Below are 15,099 nucleotides of genomic sequence, written 5' to 3' on the forward strand. Positions count from 1 at the left end.
CCATGTTCATGGATCAGAAGAATAAATATCATCAAATAACTATTCTCCCCAGAGCCATATATAAATTTAATGTGATACCCACCAAAGTTCCACCAAGTTTTTTTTTTTTAAGAAAATAGAACAACGTATTAAATGTAAGAAGGAGGCTCTCTTCAATATATGGTGCTGGGAAAACTGGGTTGAAACACACAGAAGAATGATACTGAACCACTTTATCTCACTAGAAACAAAAATCAACTCCAAATGGATTAAAGACCTAGATGTTAGACCAGAAACTATCAAATACCTAGAGGAAAACATTGTTGGAACACTTTCCCACCTAAACCTCAAGGGCATCTTTGATGATACAAACCCAGTTTCAAGGAAGACTAAAGCAGAAAAAAACCAAAGGAACTACATCAAATTGAAAAGCTTCTTCACAGCCAAAGAAACTATCACACAAAGAGACCCTTCACAGACTGGGAGAAGATCTTCACATGCCATACATCAGACAAGAGACTAATTACCAAAATATACAAAGATCTCAGCAAACTTAGCACCAAAAAAGCAAATAACCCCATCCAAAAATGGGCAGAGGATATTAACAAGACATTCACTTCAGAGGAGATCCAAAAGGCTAACAAACACATGAAAAACTGCTCCAGGTCGCTGATTGTCAGAGAAATGCAAATTAAGACAACACTGAGATACCACCTCACTCCTGTGAGAATGGCATACATCAAAAAGGACAGCAGAAACAAATGTTGGAGAGGCTGTGGGGACCTAGAGGAACCCTTCTGCACTGCTGGTGGGAATGTAAATTGGTCCAGCCTCTCTTGAGAGCTGACTGGAGAACTCTCACAAGGCTAGACATAGACCTTCCATATGACCCAGTAATTCCTCTCCTGGGCTTATACCCCAAGGATTCCATAATGCCCAACCGAAAAGATATGTGTATACCTATGTTCATAGCAGCACAATTCACAATAGCTAAAACATGGAAGGAACCCAGGTGCCCAACAACAGATGAGTGGCTGAGAAAGCTGTAGTACATATACACAATGGAATACTATGCAGCTATTAAGAACAATGAACTCAACTTATCTGACCCATCTTGGACAGAGCTAGAAGGAATTATGTTAAATCAGCTAAGCCAGAAAGATAAAGATGATTATGGGATGATCCCACTAATCAACAGAAGTTGAGAAAGAAGAACAGAAAGGGAAACTAAAAGCAGGATCTAATTAAATCTAGAGCAGGGCACCAAAGTAAAAACCCTGTGGTGAAGGGGAAGGTGGCCATTGGGCTTCCTAGTGTGGCGTGGGGGTAGTGGTGGGGGATTGGGGTGGGTGGTTGGGATGGGACACAGTCTTTTTATGGTGGGAATGGTGTTCATGTACACTCCTATTCAAGTGTAGGCATATAAACCATTATTTAATTAATATGAGAGGGGAAAATTGATCATATGTCTAGAACTTCTTAAAATACAGACTGAGTCTTTTCAATACATAGGCCATCTTTGATATGTTGACTCTCTCAAAAGCCTAGACCAGGGAGAACAGAAGCAACTGGTAGCACAGCTATATACAAGATGCTGGGTATTATACCCCAAACTGTAACAAAGGGTCTTTTCAAAGTTAACCAAATCACCAAATAATTTGATGAGAACAATAACTATCCATTGTCTTCTTGAACCCTAACAGAGCAGGAACCTCACATTTCCACTATGGAGCCTATATTTTCCCCAGTCCTGGAACCTTAGGGTGGGGCCCACTTTCCTGCATGCTTCTCTCAATTTAAATCATATTGCATCTGTGGATCGCAACCCAATCAACGCAATAATGGCCACCCCAGCATGCTTCACTTCAGACTGTGTCCAGAGACTTCAGGTATAGAATGACAACCCTTCAGCTTCATAACTTGGGCAAGACCTTTCCTTTCATAATATTCTCAAATTCCATTCCAGGTGGTCTACTCCCCCATAAAGTCCCCAAACCTAGATATAGACCAGGTCCCCTGAGATAGAGCATATGTTCACACTTGCCCATAAACTAGGGAAAAATATATACCTGAAAGCTGAAGTATACAAGAGCCTGCAGCCCAAGACTTCATCTGCACTATTCCAATCTTTAGGTCCATGATTGTTCAACAATTTGTTTGGCTTTGTATGTTAACTCTCTTTTCAGCCACCAGGTTCCAGATGTCAGCACAATGCAAACCAGACTTCCCTGGACTGACGACCCCATCAGTGTGTCCTGGAGCTCCACTTCCCCAGAAACCCACCCTAATAGGGAAAGAGAGAGGCAGACTGGGAGTATGGATTGACCAGTCAAAGCCCATGTTCAGCAGGGAAGCAATTACAGAAGCCAGATCTTCCACCTTCTCCATCCCACAAGGACTCTGGGTCCATACTCCCATAGGGATAGAGAATGGGAAAGCTATCAGGGTAGGGGGTGGGATATGGAGATTGGGTTGTGGGAATTGTGTGGAACTGTACCCCTCTTATCATATGGTTTTGTTAATGTCTCCTTTCTTAAATTAAAAAATTACATAAATTTAAAAATTGTTAAAATTCTTATTACTGCCACTGAGTAATGAATTCTCCATCACCTTTATCTTAAGAGTTCCTTTTTTTTATTATTTCTTTATTGGGGAATTAATGTTTTACATTTAACAGTAAATACAATAGTTTGTACATGCATTACATTTCCTGGTTTTCCATATAGCAATACAACCCCCACTAAGTCCTCTGTCATCCCTCTTGTATCTGTATTCTCCACCCCACCCATCCCAGACTCTTTTACTTTGGTGCAATATGCCAATTCCAGTTCAGGTTCTACTTGTGTTTTCTTTTCTGAACTTGTTTTTTAACTTCTGCCTGAGAGTGAGATCATCCCATATTCACCCTCTGTTTCTGACTTATTTCACTTAACATGAATTTTTCAGAGTCCATACAAGATGGCTGAAAATGGTGAAGTCAACATTTTTTTATAGCTGAGTAGTATTCATATATACCACAACTTGCTCAGCCACTCATCTGTTGTTGGACACCTGGTTGCTTCCAGGTTTTAGCTATTACAAATTGTGCTGCCAAGAACATATGTGTACACAGATCTCCTTGGATGGGTGTGTTGGGTTCCTTAGGATATATCCCCAGGAGAGGAATTGCAGGATCATAGGGTAGGTCAATGTCTAGCCTTCCGAGAGTTCACCAGACTGTTCTCCACAGAGGTTGGATAAATGCTATTTTAAATGAGTCTTAGTTAAACTTCAATATAATAATAGATTCAAGGTCAAAATATTTGATGGACTTTTCATAGTACCTAACATTCAGAGTGATCCATACTGTGGTGTACTGGCAGGCTTTCTTCAAAAACCGACTCAAACAAAAGTCTGGTTCTATCTATATTACTGTACTTGGTCTTACTCATTAGTACTGCAGCTTGATCACAGGGTAAGGATTCTATCAAAATAAATTGTTATCTGTTTTCTAGTTTCTGAATACCTATCAGAAAACAGTGAATGATCTAACTCATTAATTTGAGATCCTGCTTTGAAGAATTTAGACCATGATTTATCATTAATATCCCTAATTAGAATATGTAAGCTAGGTTGGTTTATATTCTGGTTATGGCAGTCTAGACAAATGAAGACATAGAGCCATAAAGGGTACTAAATTCCTATTTAGCTACCTGGATCAACCTTTTAGGTTGGCTCAGTACTAAATGATAAAGATAAAAAAAAAATGAGCAAAATGTTCATCATTTCCATCTGCATTTATATAGAAATGTTACTTATAAATTTTTCAAGATTCCAAGCCATCATCCTTCCATCTGATATTTTTATTCTTTACCTTTCACTGTCTAATAATAATTTTATTATGAAATACAGTTTATATAACAGTTGTTGGAACACAAATACAGTCTGTCATCTTTGTGCACCATTCCTACCAAGTATTCCTTCACATTGGTCCCAATGTCCTTTACCCCCAGAGTATTTTGCTGCAATACAGCACACCCATTTTTACCTTGTGTTTCCCCTTTCTTGGTTTTCTGTGGAACTAAGATTACCTATGAATCAGACCAGTCAGTGTTTATCCTGTTCTGACTTGTTTCACTTAACATGACTCCTTCAAGTTCCACCCAGAACAAGACACATATTGTATTAATTTTTATTGTAGATGTCCATAGAGAGTGAATTAAAAGAGACAGAGAGAGGTTTAATAAAAGTCTGTCATCAGATATTATTCTGTGTTGCTCAAAATAAAGTCATTTATGTATTTAAATCTTTGAGTGCCTATTCAGAAAGATAACTATGCAAAACTGAAATAACTTTTGTTTGTTCCCAATAGATCTTTTTCATTTTTATTTATTTTAAGGTTATTTTTTAACTCTTCAGGTGTTTACTTATCTCACAAAGAGAGAGAAAGATTAGGGGTATAAAGAGGAGTACAAAAATAAATCTATAGCATATATTTCTATATATAACATATATAATCTATAGCATATAGCACATATATCTCAGGAAAAAAACTTGATACAACAGTTTAAAGCTATTGCTAAAAGTATTCATATCTTAGACACTGAATTCTCAAGGCCATTTTGCATAGGCTTTTTTAAAAATGTAATTTACATTGTCCTATGTTCTTTACAAACATGTCACTTTTCTTTCTTTATTTTTAAGCCTCAGACATAAAATATTTTACTCTGAGTTTTCAGTCTTTGCCATTGATTGTTTTCTAAATAAGCACTCTTTCCTGAGGCAGTTCTTTCTTTCCTCAGTGTTTTTTGATGGTGAGTTTCCTCATGGTGATATACTAGAAATCATTCCTAAATGAGCCCAGGAGATAGAGAAATTTGCTTAATTGTTAATATGACATATCTTATAACTTTCATCATTGCTTATGGATATATTTAAAACACATGTAAATTCAAATAGAAGAAAATTTAGAAATTAGAATTAAATTCTCTCTTTCCTCTACAACTACAGTATGTGAGGGGAAGGTAAGAGAATGTAGGTAGCTTAGTAGACAAAAGGACATAAATAGTTACCATATACATGTCAGAATGAATATGTAAGTTAACAGTTATTATTACAACATAGTTTTCACAGATAGATTTGTTCTGTTACATGAAAAGACAAATAGTAGATTTGGAAAAAACAGTTTTTAAAGTGCTCCCAGTACCACAATATGTCAGTACTGGGTGGTTTGAGCCACCATAGCTGGGATGATCCAAGTCTGAATATCAGATTGAATTTTCCACCAATTTAGTAAAACACCATTTTTGAAACTCCTTTTTCTGTGGAAATTCTGTACGTGGTGAAGGAGGGAAGCTATCATACTAGATCTGAGAAAATCAGTACTGATTATGAGCCTCAGATCCAATTGATGGAATTTATAGTGACAGTATTTATATACCTTTCCCACATTTGGGAGTTACTTTCTTCCCTGATCCAGCTTTCTGATCCTATTCCCAACTCTGACACTATCTCCCAGACAATACCTTTATCCCACCTACATGTTAGCTGTCAGGCTCAGGCAAAAACTGGTAAAGTCATGGGCCCCCTGGAATATATCTAAAATAGACTTCCTAGCTTCTTTCAAAATAGAGACCCCAAACTTATCTGCTCTAATCTTTAGATTCCTGGTTATTAAACAATTTGTTCTGCTCTATATCTTAATGCCTTTCAGCTACCAACTTGCAAATGATACCATGACGCCAATCTGACTTCCCTGGGAAGACGACCTCACCAATATGTCCTGGAACCCCACCTCTCCAGATGCTTAGGTGAGATCATGAAGAACAAGTCAGATAGAAACAAATTAGTGGTACCCCTCCTTACCCTATGGTTTTGTTAATTAATCCTTTCTTAAATAAAAAAAATTTAAAAAAAAAAAAGAAACAAATTAGTGGAGCCAGACAGTGATGTCATCAGCAGAGTACATTTGTTAACATGAACCAATTTATCTGGATAAAACTTTTAGTAGGTGTTTCTTTCTCCCTCCATCAGTCAGGGACCAAGGAAGTCCTTTGTAATGAGAATTTTAAGTAAGATATAAAATCTCATCAGTTTATTACTAGAAATATTAGATTAGTGTGGTCTTGGAGATGGCACAGTGATAGGGCTTTGGACTCTCAAGCATGAGGTCCCTAGTTTGATCCCCAGCGCCATATGTACCAGAGTGATGTCAGGTTCTTTCTCTCTCCTCCTGTCTTTCTCATAAATAAATCAAATCTTTAAAAAAAGAAGTATTAGATTAGCACTCATAGTTCAAAAGTATACAGACAAAGGCAGCTACTATGAAGATTTATTTTTGTGGTTGAGTGATGGCACACCTGGCTGAGTGTGTAAGGATCAGCATTCAAGCCCTAGGTCACTCCCTTGCAGGAGATAGCTTCATGAGCAGTGAAGCGGCACTGCAGGTCTCTTGTCTCTCTATCTTTTCTCCTCTTTCTTTGCTCTGTTTGATTGTCTGCTGATCTATCATCTACATACCTATTTCTTCATTTTCTCTTGATTTCCCTCTATCGAAAATTAAAAAATTAATTTTAAAAATATTTTCTTTTAAATAAGTCACTTACTTAGAATGCAGTCTGCCGACTATAGTCAGCTGTCTATATGACACAATTTAACCTCCAACATATGGCACATTGGGACATAATCTTCTTCTTCTAGCGTTTGCCCTTCTTCCGTAGCCAGTCAACAGCAAAGCTGTCAGGAGCTGCTTGTTGCTGGCTTTGAAAGTGACTGGGATCCATGTGGATTCAGACGGCTAGGAAGGATCGTCAGTTTCCCCAATGAATGGGTACTCACGGGATGGGACATAATGAAAAACTATCATTGACTTTTTTATAGCAATTTAGCCCATACTCTGTATGTGAATATAAATAACTATGTACATAACCTAATAAGACTAAGTAAGAATTTATAACCCGAATACATAAATAGATCAGTTAACTAAGCAAAAAAAAAAAAAAAAAAAGCAACCACATTAGAAAATGGGGCCAATCTTTGGAATATACCTAAAATAGACTTTCTAGCTTCCTCCAACATGAACACCCCAAATCTCATCTACTCTATTCTTAGCTTTAGCTTCCTGACTACTAAAAAAAGTTGTTCTGTTTTATATCTTAGTGTTTTTCAGCCACCAAGTTGCAGATGCTATCATGACACCAAACTGACTTCTCTAGGCAGACCTACTAATGTTATTCTAAGTATAATGAAAATTCATTAGTGGGTTTTGGTTAGGAAAAGTAACAAAGTTTGATTCTTTGGCAGGGAGAAATTCATAAGTTTACCTGCTTATCTGTTTAAGCAATCAGCCTTGTTACATTGGAATGCATCAGCCAAAGAAATATGTCATCAAAGTGCTATATCCTGATGGCGTAAGCTTAGAGGAACTACCCAGTAAAGTCACAGGCTTCTATTCAGAGAGAGAGAAAGCTAATTAACAGGAAAAAATTATAAAAATGAGACTAACTGTAGTCTGGGAGGTGGTGCATAAAGCATTGGTCTCTAAGGCATGAGGCCCTCAGAGTGATGTCTGGTTCTTTCTCTCCTTCCTCCTATCTTTCTCATTAATAAATAAATAAAATATTTTTAAAAAAAATAAGATTGAGTCAGTTTCCTGGCAGTAGAGGTGATGGTGCTTTTCAGTGTCAAAATGAAATCAAATTGATAAATATTAGTGTTGACAATAAGCAGGTTATTGACCAAATGTTTGAGTTTGAATTCAAGCAAACACTATAATTAATTTAAAAATTGAAGATTAATTTAAGTTTTTAAAAATATTTCAGCAGTGGTATGAAACATTTCAAAAATGCACTCAAGGAATATCAAACTTGTAACTAAAACATGAGAATTTCAAATTTAATGCTTCATAAGTCAGTTAATTATTTAAATTGCATTACACATGCCTATACATCAGTTTCATTTTAACACAGTGTTTTTTCCCATCTCTATTATTAACTACTTTGAGAAAATCCTAAATAATATCATTATTTCATTCCATTGTATAAATCTGCTTTTTGTGCATGTTTCTGCAGTCTGATCCTTCTGTTTCAATTTCCTCTCATCTTTGGTCAAATCCTATTAATATTTGAAGATTTAGCTTAGTATTATTTATTCTGAGAAGTGTTTTCTGTTCTCTGATATGAAGTATTCATTCAGTTGAATAACAAATATTTACTGAGGATAAGCTATTTGGCTGACACTTTACTAGGCAATGCAGAAAGAGTATTTAAAAAGGCAAAGCGCATTTAGTTATTGAATTCTGTACTCCAAACCTCATGACTCTTGAGGGCATTATATTTTCATATAAAGAGATAGAACACTAACAGTATCCCCACCTATTCTAACATTGATTTCTGAGTATAATAAAAAGTAAAGTAGTGTGACATAGGCTGGCACAATCGCTCATCAAGAGTGTGTCAGCCTTACCATACACAATATTCGGGTTTCTCCTCCTACACCACGAAAAGCTTCAGGGCTATATGTTCTTTCCCTCTTCCTGTCTTTGTCTCTGTCTATCTGACACAGCTGTTCCAAAGCAGTGAAACCCTGGTATTAGCCAGTAGACAGTTGATGATATTCATATAATAGATGATAAATACATATATACATAGATACATAGATATAGATAGGTAGGCAGACAGACAGACGGATGGACAGACAGACAGATAACCAGAGAGATAAATAAATGATAGATAGGTAGATAAATGATAGATGATAGACAGGTGATGATGTGAAAAATAATTAGACCTATGGGTAGTGATCTTTATATGTGATAGTGACTTTTGAATGATACAAAGATGAGAAGAAAGTTGAAGTAGAAGTTAGTAAGTGAAAAAGACTTAATAAAGGAACTGGCTTGAAATGTCCAAGGCCAGGCTGAATTGCATGAGAGTAGATGAGATTAATGTTGGCACAGTGGATGAAATTGGCAAAGAGAAACAAGCAAACCACCTTAAAAAAAGGTTTTAGCAAAAGCAACTATTGGCACAGCTATATATAAACCATGTCAAAGGACATAAATTACAGTGATGTTGTGTATGATACAGCAAATCCTAACAAAGGGACATTTCAAAGTTAACCCAATTACTAAATAATGTGATTATAGCAATAATTATCTATTGCCTTCTTAAACCCTAAACCTCCCACTTTCTCTATAGAGCCTATATTTCCCCCAGTCCTGGAACCTCTAGGGTGGGGCTCACTTTCCTGCATGCTTCTCTCAGTTCACATCAAATGATATTGCATCCACTGATCCTAACCTAATCAACACAACAAGCACAACCTCAGCTTGCTTCATTTCAGTCTGTATCCAGAGACCTCAGGCATGGAATGTCAACCCTTCAGCCTCATTACTTGGGTGAGGCCTTTCCTTTCATAGGATTCTCTAACTCTATTCCAGGTGGTTCACTTCCTAATGAAGTCTCAAAACCTATATATATACCAGGACCCCTGAGATAGGTTCACATGTATCCATAAATTAGGGCAAAATATATACCTGAAAGCAAATGTACACAATAGTCTGTAGTGAGTCAGTATAAAGTTCATAATGAAACATTGTCTACTTACACTTTAATACCCTCCTCATCTACTTCCTATTACATTACCATCACTCACTCCAAAGCTAACCTTATCAAGGCAAGGACTTCAAAAGCTGAATAAGGGCAAAAAACTGGCATGATTCTTTGGTCATTAACGGTCACCCCATCAGCTGAGGCCCGACTTGGGGAGTCTTGAGATTCTCAAACAGACATGATGGGCTTAGACCTCAAATAAATTCCTCTCTTCATTGTTACAGGTCATCTCTATCTGGAACAATAAAATCAACCCCTTTGTGGACCCCAGAGGACCTTGTCCTCAACTTGGATCAACAATGGTAGAGAATGTTCCATCTTCTGAAGGGAGGCTGGACAATATACTCTATGCTACACCTGAGGAAGATGGGTTCTGATATTGGGGCAGCTTGGAATGTTCCTACTCATGACCACAGAATGTGAGCTCAGATCTACAAGGATGCAGAGGTCACATCAGCTCCTAAGCTGAATATAGGTTCTAGATCACATCAAACCAATATGGTCTACAATCAACAATATTTATACACCTTTCCCATATTTGGGAACTACTCTCCTCCTTGATCCAGCTTTCTAGTCCTTTTTCCAGCCATGGCATCATCTCCTCAGACAATAACTTGGATCCACTTGCATGTTGGATTTCAGGCTCAGGCAAAAAAAAAAAAAACTAGCCACAGGCCCTTTGGAATATAACTAAAATTGCCTACTAGCTATCTATTAAATGGAGACCCCCCCACCCCAACTCTTCATCTGCACTATTCCAGCCTTTAGGTTCATGATTAGTCAACAACTTATTTGGCTTTATACATTAACTCTCTTTGCAGCTTCAGAGTTGATATTAATAGAAGTTATCCCAAAATCATTCTTAATTCATAAATAACAACTGCCCCGCATAAAAAGGAGGAAAAATCCCACCCAGTCAAGCTAAAAAGTATCCTGTGTATGTTTCCATAGCAATGGGTTTATGCATTCCCAAATTTTACTTGGCTAGTTATCCACCACTTACTCAATTAATTCATTCCAGTTTTTCCGAGAAAACCACAGACTGCTAATCACATCTGAAACACACTGCTCATGGTAGATACTGTTACTATAAAAATACTCAGGACTTAAAAGAGAATTCCTCTGCTGAAGGAGCCCAAAATGCTTTATAGAAAGCATTAATGGGGCCGGGTGGTGGCACACCTGGTTAAGCACACATATTATACTGCACAAGGACCCAGATTCGAGTCCCTAGTCCCCATCTACAAGGGAAAAGCTTCACAAACGGTGAAGCAGGACTGCAGGTGTCTCTCTTTCTCTCACCCTCTCTATCCATCCCCTCCCTCTCTATTTCTGACTGTCTCTATCCAATAAACAACCTATAGGGAGGCAGAGTTCACATATGATCCTGGGTTGAATATGGGCCCCAAATCAGATCAAATCAATGGGGTTCACTGTCAACAATATATATACACCTTTTGGGAGCTACTCTTTTCCCTGCCTTTCGGTTCATGATGAGTCAACAATTTGTTTGGCTCTATATGTTAACTCTTTTTCAGCCACCAGGTTCCAGATGCTAACATGACGCTAACTGGACTTCCCTGGCCAGAGGACTCCACCAATATGTCTTGGAGCCCTGTTTCCCCAGAGCCCCACCCCAGTAGGGTAAGAGAGACAGGCTGGGAGTATGGATTGACCTTCCAAAACTCATGTTCAGTGAGGAAGCAATTACGGAAACCAGACCTTCCACTTTGTGCACCCCATAATGACCCTGTGTTCATACTCCAAGAGGGTTAAAGAACAGGAAAGCTTTCAGTAGAGGGGATGGGATACGGAGATCTGGTTGTGGAAACTATGTGGAGTTGTACCACTCTTATCCTATGGTTTGCGCCAGTGTTTCCTTTTTATAAATAATTTTTTTAAGAAAATATTCAATATAAATAGTAATGGTAAGAAGAAGAAAGCATTAAAACATTAGTTACACTCAAAACTGCTGTTTGACATAAGTCAATATTATTATCCCCATTTTAACAGAAGGAAAACTGAGGCACAGTATAGCTAAGTGAATGACAGAGTATGCATGCACACAGACACACATGTATACTCACACGTACATGCATGCACACTCATAGGAACACACACACAAGGCAAAGCAAGCAGAAATAGTTAATGTGTTCAATATGGGAATGAAAGAGTACAAAACAACTTAAAAGTCTTGACTGCTATGACTGAGTTACATTGCTACTCTAACTACCAAAACTAAATAGTATTCAAAATAGATTGCTATCTGACTATTTCAAGATAAGGCAGTTATAACTGGCAAGAATGAATCTAAAATTCATATCCTCTGACTATATTCCAGTGTTTTCTGCTGCATTCCAGTAACAAAAACTGGAAATTTCTTATAATTTATGAAGAGTGACACCTTGGTAGTGGTTGTGATATGGCAATTCACAATTTGAAAAGAGGTGAAATTGTACAGCTAAGATACACAGTCTTATAAATCAGCATTATCTCAATTAAAATATGTGTACATTTATTAGCTGAATAAAGTTCAGTTCATTGAGAAGTCCACACTTAACAAAGACATAGTGATCACTGATTGTAAGCCTATTATGATGTTAATAGTACTAAAACTTAATTTGAAAATATCGGGAATAAGTAATTATTCCTGGATAAGCTCCAGTCCCTCCAGATTAATTTTTACTATAGCAATAGCAACAGTAGTTGTTTTTGACTAACATTTTATTAATTTATCCGTTTGCAAGTGCTTTTGATATGTGTAATTGATTTCTATATCCTTATTTATTTTCACTTAGTTTGATCCGTTTCTTCCCAGATGACATGATTTCATCATTTGAATGATTTACTAGTATTCCACTGAGATTATATCCCATATCTTTGTTATACAGTCATCAATCAATGGGCATTTAGCCTGAGTCCATGTTCTGTGAATGATGTGTTTATGAACATAGTTGTGGGTATATACCATCAAATTAGTGTTTCCACACCCCTTCAAATATATATATATATATATATATATATATATATATATACATATACATATACATATATATATGTATATTATTACAGGATTGTGAAGTACTTTACTTTTAAAGAAGTTTCAATTCCATTTTCCATAGAGATTGCACCAATTTACATGATTTCCAAGAGTATATAGTAATCTCTCTTTCCCACATATAGTTGTTTCTGATCTATTTGATATAGGAAGTTTTCACAGAAGTGAAGTAATATTCTGATTTTTATTTACATTCTTCCTGACAATAAATAATACTGAGTAATTATTTTTTGTATTTCTGAGGACTTTCTATATCATTTCTTTAAAGAAATATCTATTCAGATCCTTTGCTCACTTTTTACAGATATTTTCATATTGCTAAGTTGTCATGATTGTGTTATATATCTTGAATGTCCATCCTTTGTCAGATGTGCAGTATCTTTTCATAATTATGGGGATGCTTATTAAAATATACTAGTTTCATTCACTTTGCAAAGTCTGTTATATTTGTAGTTCCAATATTTTGTACTGACTTTTTGTTGGGAAATTGTGCAGATGTGGTTGAGTTAGGCAGGACCCACAAACAACCATATTTCCATGTGAGTATATCAATCTTCTGCCTTGTTTTAAAAATGACTCCTCCTCCACCACATTATCCCCTCAGGGTATTGCTAAAACTACAGCAACCACAACTAAGGAAGTTCCCAGAATGCCTTTTTCTTTTCTCTACCCTCTTCCCAAGCCAATTCCATCCCGACTTTCCACTTCCATTTTTACCCTATAAAACCCACTGCTTGTCCTGGTTTCGCTCTCTCACTCTCTTTCTCTTCCTCATCCCTACCTGGAGAAGAGCTGGTGTGCATAGCGGAGACGGCCATTTTGCTAGCTCCATGTGGCCTAAACCCACTGTGCTCACACCGACTCTGGGTCTTCTGCATGAATAAAGATTTGTGTTACTGTTTCACCACGAGTCCCTGGATCCTCTCTCCCACCCACGAAGCTAGCCCGGCAACTTTTGTTACTCTTGTCAGTAGAACTGAGTTCCCAAGTACATCTCTAATGTCAAGCTCCCAGAATATCATCTGTTTTTCTATGTATTTTATAGTTTTGGGTTAATAGGCCTTTCCTTTACTGTTAATTAAGTTTTGTGTGTAATGTTCATCATTTAGTTCTTTCTTATTAGGGGAGAAAATCTAGGGAAAAAATGTGATCTAGATATAGCAAAAAGATATTTACATTTCCCTGTAAGCCCCTCCCCCCACACTAGAGAAGATCTATTGATAATTCCCTTATCCCTTCATCAGAGAAGACAGCAATTATATATAAATTCCTTATTATTACTAATTGACCTTTACCTTGTCCTTTTCACAGGCCATTCTGTCTTAGTTATATTTTTTAGAGATGGACTCAAAAGCCATGTGATGAGTTATTTGTTTTTTCTGGGAGTCTTTTATGCAGGAGTGTCGTTAGAATTTGAGGGCACCAGCAGGCTGGGCTAGCTTCGCGGCAGTGAACAGAGACTCGCAGACACACGGCTGGGCTGAGAAGCTGCAGTTTAATCTTTATTCACGAGCAGGCAAATCACCACACCATGTGCTTCCCCATCATTCTCCTCCAGTGGCTGCCGCCACCAGTCTGCCCCCATCTATCGGGGTTCCAGGGCGGGGACAAGCAGGCCCTGCAAAACTAGCAGGGGCCAAACCAAATCTCTCAGAGGTGGGGGAAGGGGACCAAACCAACACGAAGAATACCAACACAGGAGTCATCTGTGCTACTAATATGTTAATTTTCATTGTTTCCTCTTATTAATCTGCATGATACTTATTTGTCCAGTTTCTAAGGAATGTTTGATATGGGATACCTTTTTTGCTTGTATCCCAATAAGATAAATATATTTCTTATTATGGAAGAGATAAAGATGCAAAGACCGTGAACATACATTTACAAACACACACACATATACAAACAGTCTTACAGTAGTGGAATCTTCCTACTAAGATAGCAGAAAATGTGTCCTTTCCTGAATCAAGGTAAATTTATTGTTGGTGATTTTAAAAAAAGGAAAAAATGCATGTTTAAATTTTCCCTTTATTGGAGTAGAACACTCATTTTCTTGTGACCTAGAATGTCAATACTCCTGGTCCTTAGGTCTTTGGACATAGACTGAATCATGAAAAACTTTTCTGCATCTACAGCCTATAAACAGTATGATGGGACTCCTATGTCTTTATAATGTGGGACCCAAATTTTACAATGAATCTATATACATTTATTTTTCTCTCTGTAAAACCCTGGTTAATTTCAATATGTTAGTCGCAAAATTATTTTATAAGAGAAAAAATGTTTGGGAGTTGTCCATCTCATACCAAATAGTTTAGGATAACAGAACAGTTTTATTATGCTAACAGGAACAGACAAATCATTCTATATTTGTGATAGAGAATTGAAATCAATTTCAAAGATACAGGGAAATTTTATGGTCTCTAAAGTAGAATTCTCAAAATACAGTGATTTATGCAACTGTTATTTTGAATC

The sequence above is a fragment of the Erinaceus europaeus genome, chromosome 1, assembly GCF_950295315.1.
Source record: "Erinaceus europaeus chromosome 1, mEriEur2.1, whole genome shotgun sequence".
Classification (NCBI taxonomy): domain Eukaryota; kingdom Metazoa; phylum Chordata; class Mammalia; order Eulipotyphla; family Erinaceidae; genus Erinaceus; species Erinaceus europaeus.